The following is a 21,127-nucleotide window of genomic DNA, read 5'->3' as shown; positions in this document are numbered from 1 at the left end:
AGTTTTGGAGAAGAGGCTGAAAGCTCAGTTTGCTTAAAGATTTGCCTAAGGTGTCTCGGTGGGATGATCCCTGAAGGCAACTTCTCTTCTCTGCATTTACATGTGAGGTGGAATCGGCATTTTCCATGGCTGGGAGACATCAGAGGATGGGGCATTTCTAGATATAGTGAGGTAAATGTTGGGGCATTGATCAGCATCTTAATGTCGGTGGAAGATTTGGGCTGGAACACGGGAGCATGCATTAGAAAGTCAAAACACTCATTTGTAACCTTGGCTTCCAACCATCTTGTTGCGAGGTCTTTGGAAAGAGGGCTGTGACAACTCTTGAGCCTCAGATTCCTCAGCTATAAATGGGGACAGTGTTGCTTACTTTATAGGGCTGTTGGGAAGATTGGAGACAAAGTATAGAAAGTGCTCAATGGGAGTCTCAGCTCTTCTGTCTCACAGGATCCAAGATACTGTGTGATCCTCCTTTCTGAAGGCCCTAGGGGAGGACCTCACTGGAGTTCCCAGTTCCCATTGTTTCTGGGAGCTGATACCTGGGACTAATGGAGACCCCACCCCTTCTCTCTGCACAAAGAGTCTGATTGAGGGGCTTCTCTGTGCAGAAGTGCTCCCAGCTGTGGTGGCACTTCCCTCTCTGTTTCCATTCCCACAGCCTTTGGGGTCTCTGCTGCAGATGTTAGATACTCTGTTACTTCCCAGGGCAAGAGGGAATGAAGGGTGGGGAGTGAGGTCTGAGAGTCAAGGTTATAAACTAACTATAAACAGCTCTTTCTTTTGAGTTTTACACAATCAAAAAGCCAGGATCAATCCTTAGCCATGTCACTTCCAGTTACTTTAAGAGAAATAAAAACAGGCTTATGTGGCACATCTCAAGGAAGGTATAGGTCTTGCTTCCTTGCTTGCTTCTCAGCACCCCCATACCCCTGACTAGTGACAGGCTTTTGAAGAGGGCTTCTTCCAGGAAATGGTGTATCAGTGAGGGTTCTCCTGATGATCAGAACAAATAGGCATGCATATTTCTTTCTCTATCTCCCCATCCACCCATCCATCCATATTGATTGAATGATAGATTTTAAGGAACTGACTCACATGACTGTGGGTGCTGCTATGTCCAAAATCTGCAGAGCAGGATAGCAGGTGAGGGACCCAAAGGAGAGTTAATGTTGCAGTCTTGGGTCTGAAGGTAATCTGGAGGTGGAATTTGTTCTTTATGGGACCTTGGTCTTTTCTCTTAAGATCTTCAACTGATTAGATGATGCCCACCCAATTATGGAGAATATTTGGCTTTACTCAAAGTCTACTGATTTAAATGTTAATCACATCTCAAAAATACCTTTGCAGTAACACCTAGACTAGTGTATTTGACACAACAACTGGCTACCATAGCCCAGCCACATTGACATATAAATTAACCATCACAGATGAGGGCAATGCCTTCCAGTGGCTTTAAAAAATGCTCCTGTAGACCATATTTAAATCTATGAGCAGGTAGGACCCTTTCTGAGACCTCAGAAGCAGAGCTGGGGATAGGAAGGGCCAGATTTCATAGGGAGCCAAATGTGGCAGCTGAGGATGGGACACATGGAGCATTTATTCAACTGCAGGAATGGGTGAGGAATCCTTTCTGCTAATATTTTCCTCCTCTTAATCAGGTCCCCACTTGTGCCCTCACTGTGTCTTCATGCATCTTACACATACAGCTTCTGGGCTCCCTAGGAAGTTCATATGATGTGACAAGAGGCAGAGAGCATTTTGAAGCTGGCTATTGAAGAGACAGGTTGGGTAGGTCATACAGAGAAGTGCAGTGGAGTGAGCTGGGGAGTGGGTCCTTGAGACCCTCTCAGTGCCTCCTCTGAGTGAGGTAAGAGCAGAGGTTCACCACCAGGGTCAGGGGCCCCAACAACCTGCCAAGGAAGAGTTGTGGAGAGCACCTGCCATTGCATCTTCTCCTGGCACAGCCGATAATTGCCCTGCATGAGCATCCAGTTGGAGGGGGATGAAATATAGGAGATAGGAAAGGGTAGTGTAATGAGGAGTAATGATCTGAAACTAAAAAGGGAAAGTTTGCTGGGTCTTTAAAAGGTCAGCATCTGTGAGGTCAGTTATCCTGGAGATAACTTGTAGAGGCAGGTCTAGGAGGGAGTGTTGAGAAAGGCACCAGCATGGGTGGGAACAGCTCAGGATGAGCCTCACCCCTGCTTCTGCCAGGATCCAGGTGCCCAGAAGAGAGTTCAAGTGCAGCTTCTCAAATAGATCCCTGTGGAACCAGGTGGGCTGCCAGTGTGTTGGAGAAAACTGGGGCTGTCACCAAAGTCCAGATGCCAGTCCTTCCCAAGCTGTATGATGTGGGTTAATGTGCTATTCCTTAGGCAGCTCAGTTCCCTCATCTGTGAAGCTGGGCAAGTAAGACCAAACTCATGGGTGATGTTAAGATGAACGGAGAAAACAAGTATCAATTACTCTGGTGCCTAGTAAGTGGCAGGTGTGCAAGAAATGTAGGCTTTCCTCCTGTCTGTCCCTCCTCCATTCACTGCCTACCTGCTGAGCCTAATTTCTCCAAGTGGGGAACTCACCTGCGCTGCCTCCTACCTGAGGACTACTCTCCTTTATGCTTAGAAAATCTCTTTAATAAATTCTTTTATTTCTCATTTTCATTATACAAATTTTTCATACATACAGAAAAGTAGTAGAATAGTGTAATGGACACCCACATCTCCATCACCTGGATTTCATAGTTGTTGACATTTTGCTATATGTCTGCTTCATAGAATATTTTTTTCTTGTGGAAATATTTTGAAGAAAGTTAGAGACATGACATTTCACTCCTCAATACTTAAGTATGTATCCCTAAAAACTTCAGGACATTTTTCTATGTAATCACAACACCATTATCATCTCTAGCAGAATAATAATTTCTTACCATAATCCAACAGTCCATATTCAAATGTCCCCAGTTGTCCCCAAAGTATCTCTTACAGCTGATATGTTCAAGTCAGGGTTCAGTCAAGACTACATCTTACCATTCATTGTTATTCCTCCCAAATTTCTTCTTATTTAGACTGGCGTTTGTCAGATTTTCATGTGTGCATACGAATCACCTGGAGTTCTTGCTAAAATACAGTTTCTGACCTGGGGGCTGGAGAGGGGCCTGAACTTCTACATTTCTAACAAACTCTTAAGTGATGCTGCTGCTGGAATCCATGGAATACACTCTGAGTAGCAAGTGTCTAGAACAATCCTGTTTCTTTCCCATGACATTGATTTGATTTGATGTAGACCATGGGCCAGTTGGCCTGTAGAAGTTGTCCCCAGCTAGTTGTAGCTGATTGCTTCCTCATGGTGTCATTTAACTTGTTCATCTGCTCCCTGTATTTCCTATAAATATTGCCTATTCTCTGTGGTGAGAATACATCATTGGAGGTGCAGCATTCTTCATGTTGCATCATAGCAAAAGGCACACATGGTGTGATTCATGGTTGGGCATAAAAGGTCCTTGACCACTTGGGATTGTAGGTGGGTGCCATTAGATGTGAGTGTACACATTTGGGGAGGTGAGAAAAGGATTCATTAATTGCATCAGATTCTCAAAGAGATGTTGGAAGTTTGCATTCATGTAAGACAACCCTTGGGAGTGCTTCCCAAAACCTTGAAGGAGATCAGAGCTGCCCATTTCCTCTTTTGTCCCCGTCTCCTCACCTACAGAAGTGCCCCTGCAGGGTGAAGATCATCACCTTTTGCTGCAGATGTGGCTCCCAAGCAGGTGTGTTTTCCCCTTTGGAGTGAGTCCCAGGGAAGAACTTGGTCCCAGGCACTGCTATTTGTGTCTGTGATCTGCCTGGAAGGACCCTAGCTGGGCGTGGTCCACACCAGATACCAGGGTGAGAAGAGAAGTGCAAGGTCAAAGATAGGAAGCTGTGCAGATTGAGAAGGGGCTTTCAACAGAGAAACAAGTGCTGGGCTAGGAGCCAGGGATGGTGGGAAGTGGAGTCAGGGTAGCCAGGGGTCCTGACCAAGAATGGCCAGGGGGCACCATGACCCCTGAGCCCCAGCACATGGTTTTTGGAGTTCAGGGGCAAGTGGCAGGTGAGGCTGACCATGTAGCCCAAGAGAGTCCTTTGTCTGAGCTTTAATGTAATAGACAAAAGTGCTATTACACTGGGATGGAAATAATAGAACCACATCCCATGGTTCTATTTTCATTATCTGTATTCCCTTCTAGTCCCTGGTCCATGGGCATATTTTTAACCACAGCACAAGTACAGTTTTGGTTACAGCTTTCTTCATTATACTGTAAACATTTTTCACTGTAGCTACAAGACTCCCATAATTATCATTTCAATGGCTGCATAAATTGGCCATTAAGTTGATGTTCTTTAATTTGCTAAAACATCCCCCTTTGCTCAGAGGCTTAGGTTGTTTAGATTGTTTTCAGTTTCTGGTTATTATAAATCATGTAATGTTGACCATCTTCTTCTTTTCTCAGGGAAAAAAGTGAGATTCTTGGATCAAAGAGTGTGGGCACTTGCATGGTACTTGCAATTGTAATGCCAAACCTTTTTCAAAAAGGATCATTTCCCATCACCGTGGGAGAAGATGGAATGGCTTATGACTCAGGAAGTGTTATGTGTGACAGTTACAAACCTCTGTTTTCCTGTGTTGCTATTTTCACAGACTTTCCATTTGACTAAAAGAGGGATGGAACATTTCTCTTCATGTATTTACTAAAGGTACCTCTTCATTTGTGGATTTCCTGTTCAAGCCCATTTTTCTATTGGCAACTTGAAGTTTTCAGAATGATTTTTGTGAACTCCTTATATTACAGAGTTATGAACACTCTGCCTGACACATTGCTACAAGTATTTTTCCTAGACTATTTTTATTTTAGTGATCTTGTTCCTTTTCTGCAAAGCTTTTGTACTGTTTTATTGTTGAATATGTTGGGTATTTTTAAAATTGTACTCATAAAGTACAAAACTTAAGAAGTTATTGCTTGCTCCAAAGAACAGATAAATATTTCCTGCTAAATTTTTCTTTCATTTCACTTCTCTGTTTGATTTTCTAATCTCTCCAGAGTTTATTTTTTGTGTGTGAGGTTAAGTGTGTTTCTGAATTAATTCCTTTTCCTTAAAAATGATCCATTATCATAGCATAATTTATCAATCAAGAATTTTTTTCTCCATGGTTTGGTCAACCCTACTTTGTACTAAAATTAAATTCTTAGTGCAACTAGGTCTGGATTTTTTTAATTCAAATTCATTTCTCTATTTGTGCCAGTTCTATAGTATTTTAAATTCTCATTGCTTTATATTTTCATATCTGGTTTTCTCTCATTTTTCCCTCTACAGAAATTGATTTAATCTTCTCATCTATTTATTTTTGAAATTATTTTAGAATAATTTTATTTAATTCCTCAAAGTAATCCTTTTGAGGTTTTGATTGGGATCAAATTAAATTTATAAATTAACTTTTGGGAAAATTGACATCTTAATAACGTAACGTCTTCTCATCTGGGAACTGTTATTTTATTTTATTATTGTTTTATTTGAATAACTCCCAGTAAAGTTTGGGAATTTTCTTTAGTCAGTCATGCATATCTCTAGTTAAATGTACTCCTAAGTAGTTGTTATGGTCTTCTATGCCTCTGTGAACGGGATCTCCTTTTTAACTTTATTTTATACATTTGCCTGGCTAGAATATAGTGATAGAATAAATAATTGAAAGAAACTATGCTTTTAATTTACTGTATAACCAGGATGGCAATGACGATTGCAGAATTCATAAAGAAAACCAGAGCATAACCTGTCATCTCACCCTCTGAACAAGCAAATGGTTCGCATTTTTCTGTGGCTTCCTCTAGAACTTATCCACAAACAGACGCAGTGGTGATCTATCTGGCATCACATGGCTTCTCTTATGTTACATCATAAGCATTTTTCCCCTTCTTGCTGCACAGTTTTGCTGATGATCTCTGTTACTGGCAAGCCGGCAGGGGTGGGTGGGTGGGGTTGGTTCTCAGACTTCCCAAGGAGCATATGGGGGTGAGGAAGACCACTGTGGCTGCTGTCCATGGTGTGGAAGGTGCTGTGATGGACAGAGTTGGTGAAGCAGGCAGAACAAGGGAGGCTGCTTTGTTCCCAGCAGGGTTTGCCAGTGCTAGACTGATCCCAGGTTTATAAACCTCCACAGATGGTTTATGAACAGCCACAGTGAACAGGAGGAGCAAGGAATCAGAAGCACCATCTGCAGGAGAGATGCAGAGATGAGTTTTGAATCAACTGATTGAAATTGCCCTCTACAGTCTGGATGAACAGGATACTTTGCAGATTTCTTTGGCTTTGGTTTCAGGTGGGCACAGTGTCCATCTCATGGGTGTGTCTTCCTCCCTCATCATTCCTCCTCTTAAACATTTATTGAGTGCCTAGAGAATGTGGTTAGGTGTGGGAGAGACAGACGAACAAGACAAGCTTAGATTTAAGCTACAGTATCACTGGGCGGAACCCCAACCTGCTGCTGCCGCTGCTAGAGAAAAGTGAAGAACCACGCCAACCAGTCTCACTTTAAACCTATGACATAAGAGGACACTTAGTCCTGCTAGCTCCTTCATATTGCATTTCTCCTGTCCATTCACTCCCCCATTTCCTTTCCCTCTCCTCTCTTTTCAGATGTCTAGCACCTCTCCTCTGTGCTGCCCACCTGCCACTAGCAGACTTGCTTTCTCTATATTTCATTGAGAAATAGAAGCCAATGGAAGAGAACTCTTCCTTGCTCACCAGCAGCGTGCCCACCAGTCGGTGCCCCAGGTGATGCTCTGGGTCCCACCTCATGTTTCTACACCTGACCTGAAGCACTCCTCCCATTGGACAGTATGCTTGGTCCCTCCTACTCACTCAAGGCCACTGTCCCAGCAGGTGTCCCTTCTCTGCTTTGTCGTTGCTTTTCCTTTTCTGCTGATCATTCCCACCTGTGTATGAATAGTCTGTGCTGTGTCCTCCTGCCTTAAAAAGCCCTTGGCTTGGCCTCTCTCCCTCTTCTTTACTGCCCCACTTCCCTGACCTTTTACTGCATCATTTGTACAATTTTTTTCTCTGTTACAAAAAGCACTTGATAAAACAGTAGCAGCAGCTACCTTTAATTAATTGATCAGTTACTTGGGGCTCGAGTCCTGCTCTGGACTTTTCCTTGTTATGTCTTGCTTCGAGGCAGGCACCTAATTTTCAGTTAGGCATGAATTCACGAACACCCTGGCCCACTCCTTCAGGAATACCTTGGAGCATTTGGTGACCCTGTGCAATCTGAGCTTCTTGTATGACACGCCTGCTTCTGTCAGGCTGTGTTGGGTCTCCCCTCCACTCTCCCCGGAGCTCCTTCCCCAGCAGGCCTCCTGCACCCAAGGCATACCCGCTACATCCATGCCTCCAGGCCTGTCTCGTGCATCTTTCTGCATTTCACCTTCTCATCATTGAGGGTCCTATTCTGTGGAACTTTCCAGTCCCCAGAATAGTCCCTGTTCTGCTCCTTAGTCCCCTGCTGCACCGGCAGGAGTCAGTGTCCTATGTCATGTGTCTGCCTCCCTCACCAGCCTGGGGCTCTCCCAAGAGCAGGGAGCATGACCTACGGAACACAGTCAAACTCAGCAGACACACATGACTGTGTCTGTGACCAAAGGGCCCTGATTTTTCCCCTCTGGTCCTCCATGTGGGCACTGATGGCTTCTCAGTGACCAGGAAGTGTAGGTAACACTGATGGAGCACTTGTGGGGTGCCGGGCCCTGAGCAGAGAGCTTGGTCGATTGTGTCATTTAGCGTAGGTACCGCTGTCATCCCTACTTCACAGATGTGGATAAAAGAGCTTATAAGTCAGGTGACTCTCTCTTGGTCATGCATCTGGTGCCTGGCAGAACAGTGATTTTATCCTGTGTCTACCTGATCCAATTCCAGGATCTTCACCATATGCCAGGCTGCTAGGAAGCATTCCCTCCCTGCCCTGTGTGGAGGCCAATCCTGCTGCACATTCCCACTCAGCTTCCTGTGGCCTCACTTGTGACAGGGAACCGGGGCCTTGTGGGGCCTTGGTGGTTTCTCCAAATCGGCAAAAATGCTGGGGTGGGAAAGATAACCTGGGCCAGGTATCTTTTCCCTGATGGCAGAGTCTTGGTGACTGCCTCAGTCTCCATCCCTTGCCCATCCAGAGATGGGGTGCACAGGCTGCTCCCCAAGGCATTTTCCCTAGGTCCTTAATGAGGCCCAAGCTCCCAGAGTCACTGCCCACTGGTTCAGACTCTCTGCCATGCTTGTTTCCTCATCTGTAAAATGGGGACATTAAATATCTATTCCTTGGTTTGTAGTGAAGATTAAGATTGAGGCTATATAGTAGTTAGTATCTACAAATCCTGAGCTTCCAATTTACCCCCACCCCTTTCTGCCCTAATAACTGTAAGTTTGTTTTCTATATCTGTGTGTCTGTGTCTGTTTTGTAAATAAGTTCATTTATGCCCTTTTAAAAAAATTAGATTCAACATATAAGTGATACCATTTAGTATTTTTCTTTCTCTTTCTGGTGTACTTCACTTAGTATGATGATCTCCAGGTCCATCCATGTTGCTGCAAATGGCATTATTGTATTCTTTTTTATGGCCAAGTAGTATTCCATTGTATATGTATACCACTAATTCTTTATCTAGTCCTTCAATTCTTCATTATCCTGTAATGGCCTATAATGAAAAAGTATAAAAAAGAAATATATATATATATATGAATCACTGTGCTGTACATGAGAAATTAACAGAACATTGTAAACTGACTATACTTCAATTAAAAATATATATAAAAAACTTTGAGCCTATATACATATACCTGTGCCTCTTTGTACGTCTACCTCTATCTGTATCTTAATATATGTCTAACCTGTACTTACAGCTACATCTATCTCTCTATCTCTCTATCTAATCTCTATGTGCACCAACACCTATACCCACACCTGGCTGTCTCAGAGCAGCACTGACCTGCTGTGAGTACTACACCCGTGTTAGCTGACTTGTGATTGTTATTACTGGAGCCAAGTGCTGGGGTGCAGAGTTGAGTCTCTCTGAGGGTCCAGAAGCATGCCTGCCCTCTGCTGCCTGCCCCACGCTGCCCACCCCACTCTCCTTGCCCTGCACGGCCCCCAGGCCTGGCTTGAAGATCATGAGGCACCCGTTTCTTGTTTTGCTGACCTATTCACCAGGGGCTCAGAGCCTGGGCATTTAAATAGCTTGTTTATTAGAAGCTGCTTCCTTGGTTTCTGTGTCTGACGTCTCCCTGGCTGCATCTCATTTGCAGGTCATTAAGAATGTCACATTTGGTTTAGACGAGCATGTCACCACAGGGCTTTTCCTTGAGCATCACATGCAGGGTGATCTTGAAGGCGCCATCCAGGACCTCCCCCACTGGCAGCCTGAGACCGAGTGGGAGATGGTGTCTGGCCCACTCGTCGTCCTGAAGGCAGCAGCGCCCTGGCTCTGGGGACGCAAGGCCCCAGCAGGCTACTGAGTCTGACGGTGCCTGGGGGTGGTGTTTGCAGGAACATCCTGGACCCTCAACTGGCCCGGGAGGGGCTGAGGCAAAGATCTCTGACCCCCAGGAGAGCCTGCTTCTTGTCTGTCCTGAAAGTGGCTCACCATAGAGGGAGAAGGGTTCACAGGTGGAGTGTGAGGCCAGTGGAGCCATGTGGGGTTGGGTGCAGTCAACAACCCCTCTATGATTGTCCCTGTTGTGTATCATGACACTGAGGCCTGAGAATGACAAGGCTGTCCCAGGCTACCCTGCAGGTTGGGTAGAGCCAGACTTGAGTGACCACAGGTCCACTTCATTTCTCTGGTCCTCAGTGCCCACTCAGCGCTTCCCTGCCATCTAACTCCACCCTCCTCTGCTGTGATTTTGCCCTTTGCTCAGACTCCAACCTGGGGTGTTGGCACCTGACAGCCAGTGGTGTCTAGCCTCCCGAATAGCATCCACCTCTTTGCAGGGAGCTCACTTGGCCTGCCACATTTTTCACCTGCAAGACCATGCTGTGGCATAGCCTGGAGGGCCCATGTTTGTCACTCAGGTGTGCTCCAGATGACCCAACTGTGTGTGCTTGACGGCCCTCTTAGCTCCTGCCCTGGGAGCTGGCAGAGGCAGGGCTGGTTCATCCCCACAGTGGATAGGATGGCCCCAGCTCAGCAGTGGTAGAATTGGGTGCTGTTACATGAGCCAGTGCTCTTGGTTTGTTCAGAGAGGAGTGTGTGTAGTCTCCCTGGCTGAGAGACTGGGCCTCCCCATTTCTGTGTGCTTCTGTGAAGCTGAACCTATTTGGAAAGTGGCTGAGCTGCTGGAGGGATCTCCATCTGTAATTGGGAATGTGGTGGTGATTAGAGAGGGGCAGGCTGTGTGTGTGCAGGTGTGTGTGAGGGCAGGTGTGCATCTGTGAGGGCAGGAGTGTGTGTGTGCGTGTGTGCATGTGTGAGTGTGTGTATTACGTGGGACAGCTACACAGGTATAGAGTGTTCTACGAAGACCCTGAGCCCAGGTCCCCTCTGCTAAAATTGGCCCAGCTCTGCTGAGCTAGGCAGGGAGCTCAACTCCGTGGGTACCTGACACCTGTGGTGAGCTGAGTGGGCCAAAAGACCCAGGCCTGGCCTTGAGAGTCTGAGTCTTCCCCTTCTCCTCTCCCCAGCCTTTGCAAACACCACAACGGAAGGGCCAGCAGAGGGCCTGGGCCAGCCCAGAGGTTTCTGAACACAACCTGGAGAACGTCTTCCTGGGGGAGGGAAGGCTTCCTGGAGGAGATGGTACCAAAACAAAGCCTTGGAAGATAAGCTGGAGGAGTTGGTCAGGCACACAGGAGATGGGGGAGTGCATTCTAGGCCAAGAAGGTGGCATGGACAGGCACACAGATGCCCTGGGAAGGGGGTGCTGGTGTCTTAAAGGAAGTGCAAGCAGCTCAGTATTGGGTGGGGAATGGGAGGAGGTGAGGGTGGGTGGGTAGGCAGGGGCTGGACTCTGACCCTGAGAGTCCTTCATGCCACTGCAGCCAAATGGGCTGCTGCTGAGTGGTTTTAGATGGGAGAGTGACATAAACAGACTTAATTTCTAGGAGGATCCCTCTGGCTGGGGGTAGAGAGCGGGCTGGAGGCCGGGTGGATATGAATCAGGGTGAGAGACGGTGGCTGATCTGGGGCCATGGCCTTGGGGGTTTCAGAGGTCCCAGAGGGGAGACTCCAAGGAGGGCTTGGGGACTGCTGAGATAAGGAGAGGAACGCAGGGGCCTAGGTACCTGTATGGGGGCATGCCTGGGGCTAGGAGCTCAACGCCCACCGCAGCTCCCCAGGAAGAGCCCTCTGTGCCCACCTGCAGGCACCCGCCCCAGCCCAACCTGAATGGTCTTGCTGCTGCTCATGGTGACTCTTTAATTATGCACAAACCTCCTTCAGCTACGGTGTTTTTCTCCTCTGCGGATGGGGATTCCAGAGCTTGCTGACGATTCCACTCTTCCATCTGCTCCCTGAGATGGGCCATGGGCCCCTGAGAGGGTGGGCCCAGGCAGCACCTAGACCCCATGGAAGGGCTGTGCTCTGAGGGCCCTCTGGCTCTGATGTCCCTGATGGGTGATGACAAGAAAGGCTCACATAAAATAACAATAAAGGCTTGGCTCCTGTCCGCAATTATCCCCATTTTACAGATGAGGCAGCCAAAGCCCAGGGAGGCCCAGTGACTTGCCCAAGTCACCTAAAGAGAGAGGAGGACCCCAAGCCTCCTGCCCCAGCCTCCAGAGGCTGGGATGGGGCTGTGAGGGCTCTGCTCGAACGTGTACTAAGTGCTAGGGTCTGTGTGGGCTTCTTAAACCCCCCTTCCCATTCCAACAGTTAAAGTCTGTGGCCCTGTCTTTTGATTTCTAAGTCAGTATAGGGATCTGACAAGAACCATTTCCCAAAGAGGAAGTGCCCCTGCCCCCAGTTGAGGTCCGAGTGCCCTGGGAGCTGAGAGGAAATGTGACCCCCCGACTGGCAGAGGCAGGGAGGGCCTCTTGGAGGAAGGGAGGTATTTTCAGCTGGTCTCGTCTAGGGGAGGATTTGGGTGTACATCAGAAAAGGGGTGCTTAAGGCTGAGGAGGGAGCAAGAGGGCAAGGCAAGGAGGAATAGGGGTGGGAGAAAACACCTGGAAATTTTCTGCACTGACAAAGGAGATCTTGGAGGATGTATGGGGAGCAGTGAATCGGGTTAGCTGGTGAAAAGGGTCAGGAAGGAGGGTCATCGATAATAATGGTGGAAAGGTAGGTAGGGGGCCAGGCAATGACCTTGAAAGCTGGGCCAGAGTCTGGACTTGGTTTCCTAGTGGGGGGTGGGGGGACATGATCAGAGCTTTTGTAAAATAAATGAAGAGGGCAGAGCCACTCAGCCCTGGATACAATGCAGGTAACTGTGAGTTAGAGAGGCCGGCCTTGCCCTTTGGTTTTCACAAGGATTCAACTGTTTAGTCTCTTTGCAACCAATCCCATTGCTGTTCTGAGTTTGCTGGCTACATGGAGGAGTTGTTGCATTTGGCCTTGACTCTGCTTCTGAAATGGAAGAGCAAGGAATCACTGAAGGAGCAGCAGGTAGAGGCGGGAGAAGGATGAAGAGGAGGAGGGGCAGGAGCAGATTGTTGGGGTAGAACTTTTGTCAGATTTGATTCTAAGTACTTTGTAGTTTTAATGCTATACTGAATCATAAGATTTAAAGAAATATCATCTTGTGAATGCTCACTGCTAGTATATAGAAATATAATTGACTTTTGTGTCTTTATATTTAAGGTGGATTTCTTGTAGACAGAGTACAGTTGGGTCATGTTTTTGGTTCACTCTGAAAACCTCTGTCTTTCAATGGGTGCATTTGGACTCCTGACAAAGTGATTATGGATACAACTGGATTAATATCTACAGTATTTATTACTGTTTTCTATTTGTTGCCCTTGTTCTTTTTTTATCTTATACTTTTTTCTGCCTTTTTTGGTTTTAATCAAACAGTTTATATGATTCCATTTTCTCTTCTTAGCATCAGCTATATTTTTAATTTAATTTTACTTTTTTAACTTTTTTCAGTGGTTGCCCAGGCATTTACAATATACATTTACAGCTAATCCAAGTCCACCTTTAATTAAGTCTGTACCACTCGATGGTAGTGAGTGCCTTTTAATAACAAAATAATACCAATTCCTTCCTTCCATTCCTTATATTATTGTCATTCAACTTATGTAAGCATGCATAAGTGTACACGTGAACACATACACAAGATATATGCCTACATAATTGAATGCATTGTTGATAATTATTTTTAATTCTTATTTTTTATTGAAGTGTAGTTGATTTTATGTTAATTTTATGTGTACAGCAAAGCGATTCATATATTTATATATATTTGTAGATTCCTTTCCATTACAGCTCATTACAAGAAATTGAATATACTCCCCTGTGCTATATAGTAGGTCTTTGTCATTTATCTATTTTATATGTAGTAATGTGTATCTGTTAATCCCAAACTGATATTATTATTTTTTTATTTTTTTGTTTGTATCTGGAAGATGACATCAGTTTTATTATGAAAGCAGTTGCTTTATTATAAATCCCATGTAACATGCTTGAATTCTATGTCTTTTCTCTTTAACACAGTTTAAAGTTTCTTGTGGTTTGGTCAGCATATACACTTTTCATTTGATATACAAGCCAATGTGGGGAATTAAAAAACAAAATCACAAACTAGTTCAGAGAGCTAAATTGAGTCCAGGGTTATGGCAAAGTCTCACCCCAAATTTCAATTTGTAATCTTAGCATGTATCTCATGCAGTCTGGGGCACATCAAACTAAATCTATGGGCGCCAGAAGCCTTGTTACAGTTGAAAGCATATTAACTAAAATATCTACGTTTTTAGTGTTCATGATAAATGCAGTTATGACCTTATTATACTTTTGACATTCTTTTAAGAAAGCACATTAAACTTTAATATAGAAATATTTAGGTTACACTTAAGTTGTGCTCAAGTAATAATAAAACATTTGTTGTTTTTGCCCTCATGCATCACCTCCTGAGGAACGGCCCATCTCCTGCACGCTTGGAGCGACCTTTGGCTACGTGGCTGGCCTTGTCATTTCGCCACTCTGGATGTACTGGAATAGAAAGGAACTTACATACAAGAACAATTAATTGGAGCAAAGGGAGAAGATATTTCTTTGTGCAGATTTCATAAAGACTGTGCAGAAATGTACATGGTCTAAGCCAGGCAGTTCCACTTAACAGCACTGTTTTTTTATGTCACTACAACATGATGTGATTGTAGCTTTTGAAACTATGAACCCCCTGAGAGATTCTATCATCTAATCGAAATAAAGTATTTATAATAGATTGTGGCTTCAGATGCTGTTTGCTGCTTCTTGGACTTTTAAGAAACATTCTTAATGAACTTTATAGAATTCTGAGGACAGGGTTTGTTTTTCTTTCAAGTTTTAAACTGCTTCATTATTCAAAAACGATCTGGGTATAGCTGTAACATTTCTTATGCTTTCTGAGAGAAGTGGACAGTTTCCTTGGCCACTGAAGATGTTTCTCACGTAATCAAACAACAGTTTATACATCTTGATCCTATTCTTTTTTTTTTTTTTAACTGTGTTTCTTTGGAGTTAAAATGGCTCCTACAGCTCATCAGAACAGTCTTCAATGCCTTCTGGGTTAAAGCTGAACATTCCACAGAGCAGCACGCACCTCTCTTTTGCTGGTTTCTGTCCTTGTTCCACATATGTAAGTATCTCTTTCATATCATTCAGTCTTGCTGAAGTTTTGGGGTCATCTCGGAGATCAATCTAGGTTCCTATTAATAAAAAGGGTGCATGTGGTGCGTATTCCTTTAAGTTCTGGTACCCACTCCTCTTTCACATTTTGAAATGAGGCTGGATTCACCACAGAGAAGCATATAAGGAAGACATCAGTCATTGGACAAGATAAAGGCCTCAGATGATCATAGTCTTCCTGTCTGACTGTGTCACAGAGTCCCAGGAGGTACTGCTTGCCCCCTATGGTGACGCTGACTGCATAGTGGTCAAGAAGTGGGAAGGTGCCATTGGCATAGCTCTTGAGTAGGCACTCAGTCTTGCTCACTGCCCCATCGCGGAGCACCACGGACTTGAGCATCAGCACACCGGCCCCGGTAGCCACGCTGCGGCCGGCAGGCCTCCGGGCATGGTCCCCCTAGAGTCAGCCCCAGCCCGCCTCAGGGGTCGGCCGCCGCCGCCGCCGCCGCCGCCGCCTCTCCGCGCAGCAGGGCCGCCCCTCCCATCCCGGCCCCATGCAGCGGCTCCCCCAGCCCGAGGGGCAGGGAAGGCGGGCGCGGGGCACTGCCGCCGCCTCGGTTACTACCCGGATCCCCGCCCGGGTCCTGGTCGCCTCGCCCGCAGGCTGCCTGCGCCGCTCGGCGCCCGCGCCCTTTCCCCAGCCGGGCCTCCCCAGGAGGATCCGCGGGATCATAAAACTGGTCGCCCCGGCGGAGACGGTAACTTTGGGGAGGGGGCGGCGGGGAGGGGCCGGGCCAGGCGGCTCTCCCCACCCTGCGCGCGCCCGGGCCCCCTACAGGCTTTGCCCCGGAGGACGGCAGGCCGAGGAACTTCCTGGTATTATCTTGAACAAACTGTTCTCTGTTAGATGAAATAAAAGAAAGAAAAATAAAAGTTTTTGTTATTTTTACCGTCACTTACTTCTTTGACGCTCTCCCTTACTTTATGTAGATCTCAGTTTCTCATGTTTTATCTCTAAAGAATTTCTTTGAACATTTCTTGCAAGGCAGGTCTACTGGTAACAAAGTCCTTCAGTAATTGTTTCTCTGAGAAAGGGTACAGAAGTCTAGTTTTTTTCCCCTCAATATTTTAAATACTTAACTATACTCTCTTATTGCTTTCATGGTTTCTGTGGAGAAGCCAAATGTAATTTTTATCTTTGTTCTTCTGTAGGTAAGTTGTTTTCTCGCTCTCTGGCTTCTTCTGTGCTTTTTTTCCTTATTTCTAATTTTATGAGTTTGAAAAGTGTATGCATAGTTATAGTGTTTTGTTTGATTTCCTTTTTGGCATTTATTCTACTTGGTGTTTTCTTAGATTCTTGGATCAACATGTAGCATGGTGTCTGACATTAGTATGCAGAAGTTCTCAGTGGCTATTATTTCAAATGTTCTTTTCTGTTTCTTTCCTTCCTTCCTTTCTTTTCTTCCTTTTTTTTTCTGTATTCTCATTACATGAATGTTGTACCTTTTGTAGTTATTCCACAGTTCTTGCTTATTCTGTTTTTCTTTTTATTCTTTGTTCTCTTTTTCATTTTCAAGGGTTCTATTTGATAGATCCTCTAGCTCAGAGATTCTTTCATAAGCCATGTCCAGTCTACTAATAAGCTCATCAAAAGCATCCTTCATTTCTGTTACCTTGCTTTTTAATTTGTAGCATTTCTTTTTACTTCTTTCTCAGCACTTCCATCTCTCTGTATACACTGCCCATCTATTCTGACAAGCTGTCTACCATATCCATTAGCACCTTTAGCATATTAATCTTAGCTTTTAATAATTCCTGGTCTGATGATGCCATATCCCTTCCATGTCTGGTTCTGATGCTTGCTCTGTCTCTCCCGATTGTTTTCTGCTTTTTGGTATACCTGGTTATTTTCCCCTCTATAGCTGAGCATGATGCACGTGGCAAAAGGAACTGCTATAAATAAGCACTTAGGAATGTGGTGAAGTTTGTTGGGGGAGGGAAGTATTTTATAGTCCTGGGATTTGGTCTTAATCTGTTAATGAGGTTGTGTTCTGTGGCCTGTCAGCTTAACAAGTGTTTCTCAACTGTTCTCCCTCTTTCTTGGGACAGGACTGGTAGAGTGGGCTGGAGCTGGTTATTTCCCTTGCCCGGGCTGGTTATGCTCTGATAATACCCCAGCTGGTCAGGCTCTGGGTACTAGTTTCCTCTGAGAACTTGCTGAGAAGGACAGAGTGTTGGGGTACATTTCAAAATGGTTCCTTTGCCCCTCTCCCTACCAGAAGCCCTAGTGTGTTTTTCTCTGATATTTACTCTGGGAATCTGGTTGAACTTCTGGAGGCAAATCTCACAGGATTGTGGGATCCTTCCTATGACTGGATCCCCTGTAGTTTTGAACTCTGAGTTGCCACACTGAGCCTCCAGCAGTTCCTCGACTGCAGTTCAGCTCTTGCTACCCACCACTGGTTCCTGCAGCTGTTCCCACTCCTGAGTCTTTGCTCCAGGAAGCCACAGCGACCTGTGCTCACCTGTCTCTCCAGGCTTGGGGGCAGCCCTTTTCCCTGTGAACTTCTTTCTCAGATAGATCCAAGAAGAACTGTTGATTTTTCAGTCTGTTATGCTTTTCACTGGGTTTGGGGAGGGGACAGAGGGATAAATTCCAACCTTCTTACACACAGAAAAGGAAAGTGGAAGTCTGCTTTTCCTTTTAATTCTTTTTTTTTTTGTTTTTTAAAAAATTGAAGTATCATCGGTTTTCAATGTGTCAATTTCTGATATACATTATAATGTTTTAGTCATACATATACATACATATACATACATGCATTTGTTTTCATATTCTTTTTCATTATAGATTACTATAAGATATTGAATACAGTTCCCTATACTACACAGAAGAAACCTGTTGTTAATTTATTTTATATACAGCAGTTAATATTTGCAAATGATGAACTCTCAGTTTATCCCCTCTCACCCTCTTCCCCCCACCCCCCTGGTAAGTGTAAGTTTGTTTACTATGTCTGTGAGTCTGTTTCTGTTTTATAGATAAGTTCATTAGTGTTTTCTTTTTTCTCTTTTTTGGATTCCACATATGAGTGATATAATATGATATTTTTATGTTTCCTTCTGTCTTACTTCACCCAGTATGACATTCTCTGGGTTAATCCATGTTGCTTCAAATGGCATTATTTTATTCTTTTTCATGGCTGAGTAGTATTCCATTGTATAAATATACCACTGATTCTTTCTCCAGCCATCTGTAGATGGACATTAAGATTTAAAACAAATTCTTAAATAGACTCTGAGATAATTAAATTCACTCTTTTATAAATATATAATACCCATTTCTGTTTCTTACAACAGTTTTAACTTAAAGTCTATTTTTTCCTGGTATTGGAATAGCCATCCCAGTTTTCTTTCAGTTACCATGTGCATGGAATAACTGTTTTCAGCCTTTCACTTCCAATCTACTTATATCTTTGGATTTAAAGTGAGTTTTTAACAGCATATAGTTGAATTGTTTCTAAATATCCATTCTTCCAGTTTCTGCCTTTGACTAGAGAGTTCAACTTACTTATATTTAAAGTGATTATCGATAAGGGTTGACTTATTCTACAATTTTGCTATTTGTTTTCTGTATGCCTAATAGCTTTTGTGTCCCCCGTTTCTTGTGTTGCTGCCTTTTTTGGTGTATGTTTGAGTTTTGGGTAGTAAGCCATGTGATTCCTCTTCCATTTCCTTTTGTGTATATTTCTTAGATGTAGTTACCATGAGGGTTACATTTAATCTCTTAAATCTATAGAAATGCAGTTTCAATTGATGCTAACTTAAGTTCAGTAGCAATTTAAGAGCACAGTTTTGCTCCTATACAGCTCCTTCCCCCTTTATATCATTGTCAAAAATCACCTCTTTACACATTGTATGCTGTTAACAGAGATTTATAATTTTAACAATGCTTTTGTTTTTTAAATCATTTAGGGAATGAAGAATGGAAATACAATACTAATGGTTTATGTATTTGCCCATGTAGTTACCATTACTGGAGAACATGGTTTCTTCATGCAGCTTTGAATCACTGTCTCCTGTCCTTTCATTTCAACTTGAAGGTCTCCTTTTAGCATTTCTTATAGGGAAGATCTAGTGGTAACAAAGTCACTTATCTTTTGCTTATCTAGTCCTGTCTTAATTTCACTTTCATTTTTTATTGTGGAGATACACACACACACACAAACACACATATACACATACATATGTATATACAAAATTTTATCATTTTAACCATATTTAAATGTAAAGTTTACTGGCATTAAGCACATTCACCTTCTTGTGTAATCACACAGTCACCCTCCATCTCCAGAACTTTTTTATCTTCCCAAACTGAAACTCTCCCCATTGAGCAATAACTCCTTGTTCCCCTTCTTCCCCTTCCCCTGGTAACAACCATTCTACTTTCTGCTTCTTTGAATTGAACTGTTCCACACACCTTACATAAGTAGAATCATACAGTATTTGTCCCTTGATGCTGATTTATTTAAATTTATCATAATCTCTCTCATTTTTTTAAAGGACAGTTTTGCTGAATATAGAATTCTTAGTTGACAGCGTTTCCCCTCCTAGCCCTGTAAACACGCCATCCCCACTGCTTTCTGGTCTCTTTGTTTCTGATGAGAAATGGGTTGTTCATCTTACTGAGTGTTATGGGTTGAATTGTCACCCCTGTCACTTCAAAAGTCATGTTAAAGTCCTAGCCCACAGTGTCCCAGAATGGTCCGTATTTGGAATTAGGATCATTGCACATGTAATTAGTTAAGATGAGATCATTAGGGTGGGCCTTAATTCAATATGACTACTGTTCTTATAAAAAGGAGAAATTTGAACACAGAGCTAGGCAGACACATGTAGAGGGAAGAGTGAAGAAGGGGCCCAGGGAAAAGACAGCCATGTGCAAGCTTAGGAGGGAGCCCTGAGACAGATCCTTCCCTCACAGCCTTGAGACGGGACCAACCTGCCAATACCTCGATTTCAGACTTCGTTCTCCATACCTGTGAGACAATGAATGTCTGTGGTTTAAGCAGCCCAGTGTGTGGGACTGTGATAATAGCACCTACAGTAAATCAATACATTGCTGATCCCTTGGACTTGGTTAGTTGCTTCCCTCTTACTGACTGTAGGAGTCTCTCTTTGCCTTCCAATGGTTTGATTATAATGGGTCACTTTGAGTTTATCCTACTTGGACTTCACTGAGCACCTTGGGACTGTAAATTCATGTATTTCATCAAATTTGGGAAGTCTTTGATCATTATTTCTTCAGATATTCTTTCTTCCCTCTTATCTGTCTTTCTTTCCTCCTTCTGGGATACTCATAATGAGTACGGTTGTGTCCCACAGATCACTGACTTGGTTAACATAGGCTGCTGTAACAAAATATCATAGTCTGGGTGACTTACACAACAAGATGTTTTCTCACGGTTCTGGAGCTTGGGAAAGTCAAAGGTCAAGTTTCCAGCAGATTTGCTTCCTGGTGAGGACCCTCTTCCTATAAGTTTCAGGCAGCTGCCTTCTCACTCTGTTCTCACATGGTGGAGAGACAGAGAAAGCTAGTTTCCTGATGTCTCTTCTTATAAAGACATTAATTCTGTTGGATCAGGGCTCCACATGTATAACCTAATTTAACCTTAACTGATCTCCTTACTCCAAACACAGCCACACTGGGGTGGGGTGAGGATTCAGCATATGAATTTGGTTGGGGGGACATAATTCAGTCTGTAGCAGTCACTTAGGAGGTTGTTATTCATTCATACAGTTTTGAGTTATTGTCTAGTGTCCTTTCATTTCACCTTGAAAGACTCCCTTTAGTGTTTCTTATAAGGAAGGTTTATTGGTAACAAACTCGCTAAACTTTTGTTTACCTAAGAATGTCTTAATTTTACTTTTATTTATTTTTTATTGTGGTGATGTACCATGTTGAAGAGGAAGTGGGGCAAGGGAAGGTAAAAATGTTACAGTGCCTTCCCAGTGTTTTCAAGTTGCCCTCTTCTTGATCAAGTGTTCTCTTGGTTGCTGTAAACGTTTGACTGTTTTGCAGAGTTGGTTCCGCTTGTGGCTATTACTCTTATTGTTTTGTTTCTGTAGAAAGGTGAGAATGTAGAGCGTCTATTCTGCCATTTTGTTCTGCCTTCATTTTTTGAAAGATATTTTCACTGGGTATAAAAATCTAGGTTAATAGTTTTTCTCTCTCAGTTCCTTAAAGATTTGCTCAATTGTCTTCTCTTTCCCATTCCCATTGTTTCTGATAGGAAATTTGCTGTCATCTTATCCTTGTTCCTTTGTACATAACATACCTTATTT

At 43.9% G+C, this 21,127-nt stretch overlaps 1 pseudogene; it reads right to left on the bottom strand.

The window, feature by feature from the left end:
• Window positions 1-14,075: 14,075 nt before the first annotated feature.
• LOC140699539 (rho-related GTP-binding protein RhoQ pseudogene) lies at window positions 14,076-15,515 on the bottom strand (annotated as a pseudogene).
• Window positions 15,516-21,127: the final 5,612 nt, after the last annotated feature.

The sequence above is a fragment of the Vicugna pacos genome, chromosome 11, assembly GCF_048564905.1.
Source record: "Vicugna pacos chromosome 11, VicPac4, whole genome shotgun sequence".
NCBI lineage: Eukaryota > Metazoa > Chordata > Mammalia > Artiodactyla > Camelidae > Vicugna > Vicugna pacos.
This window is presented reverse-complemented; position numbering and strand designations above follow the sequence as displayed.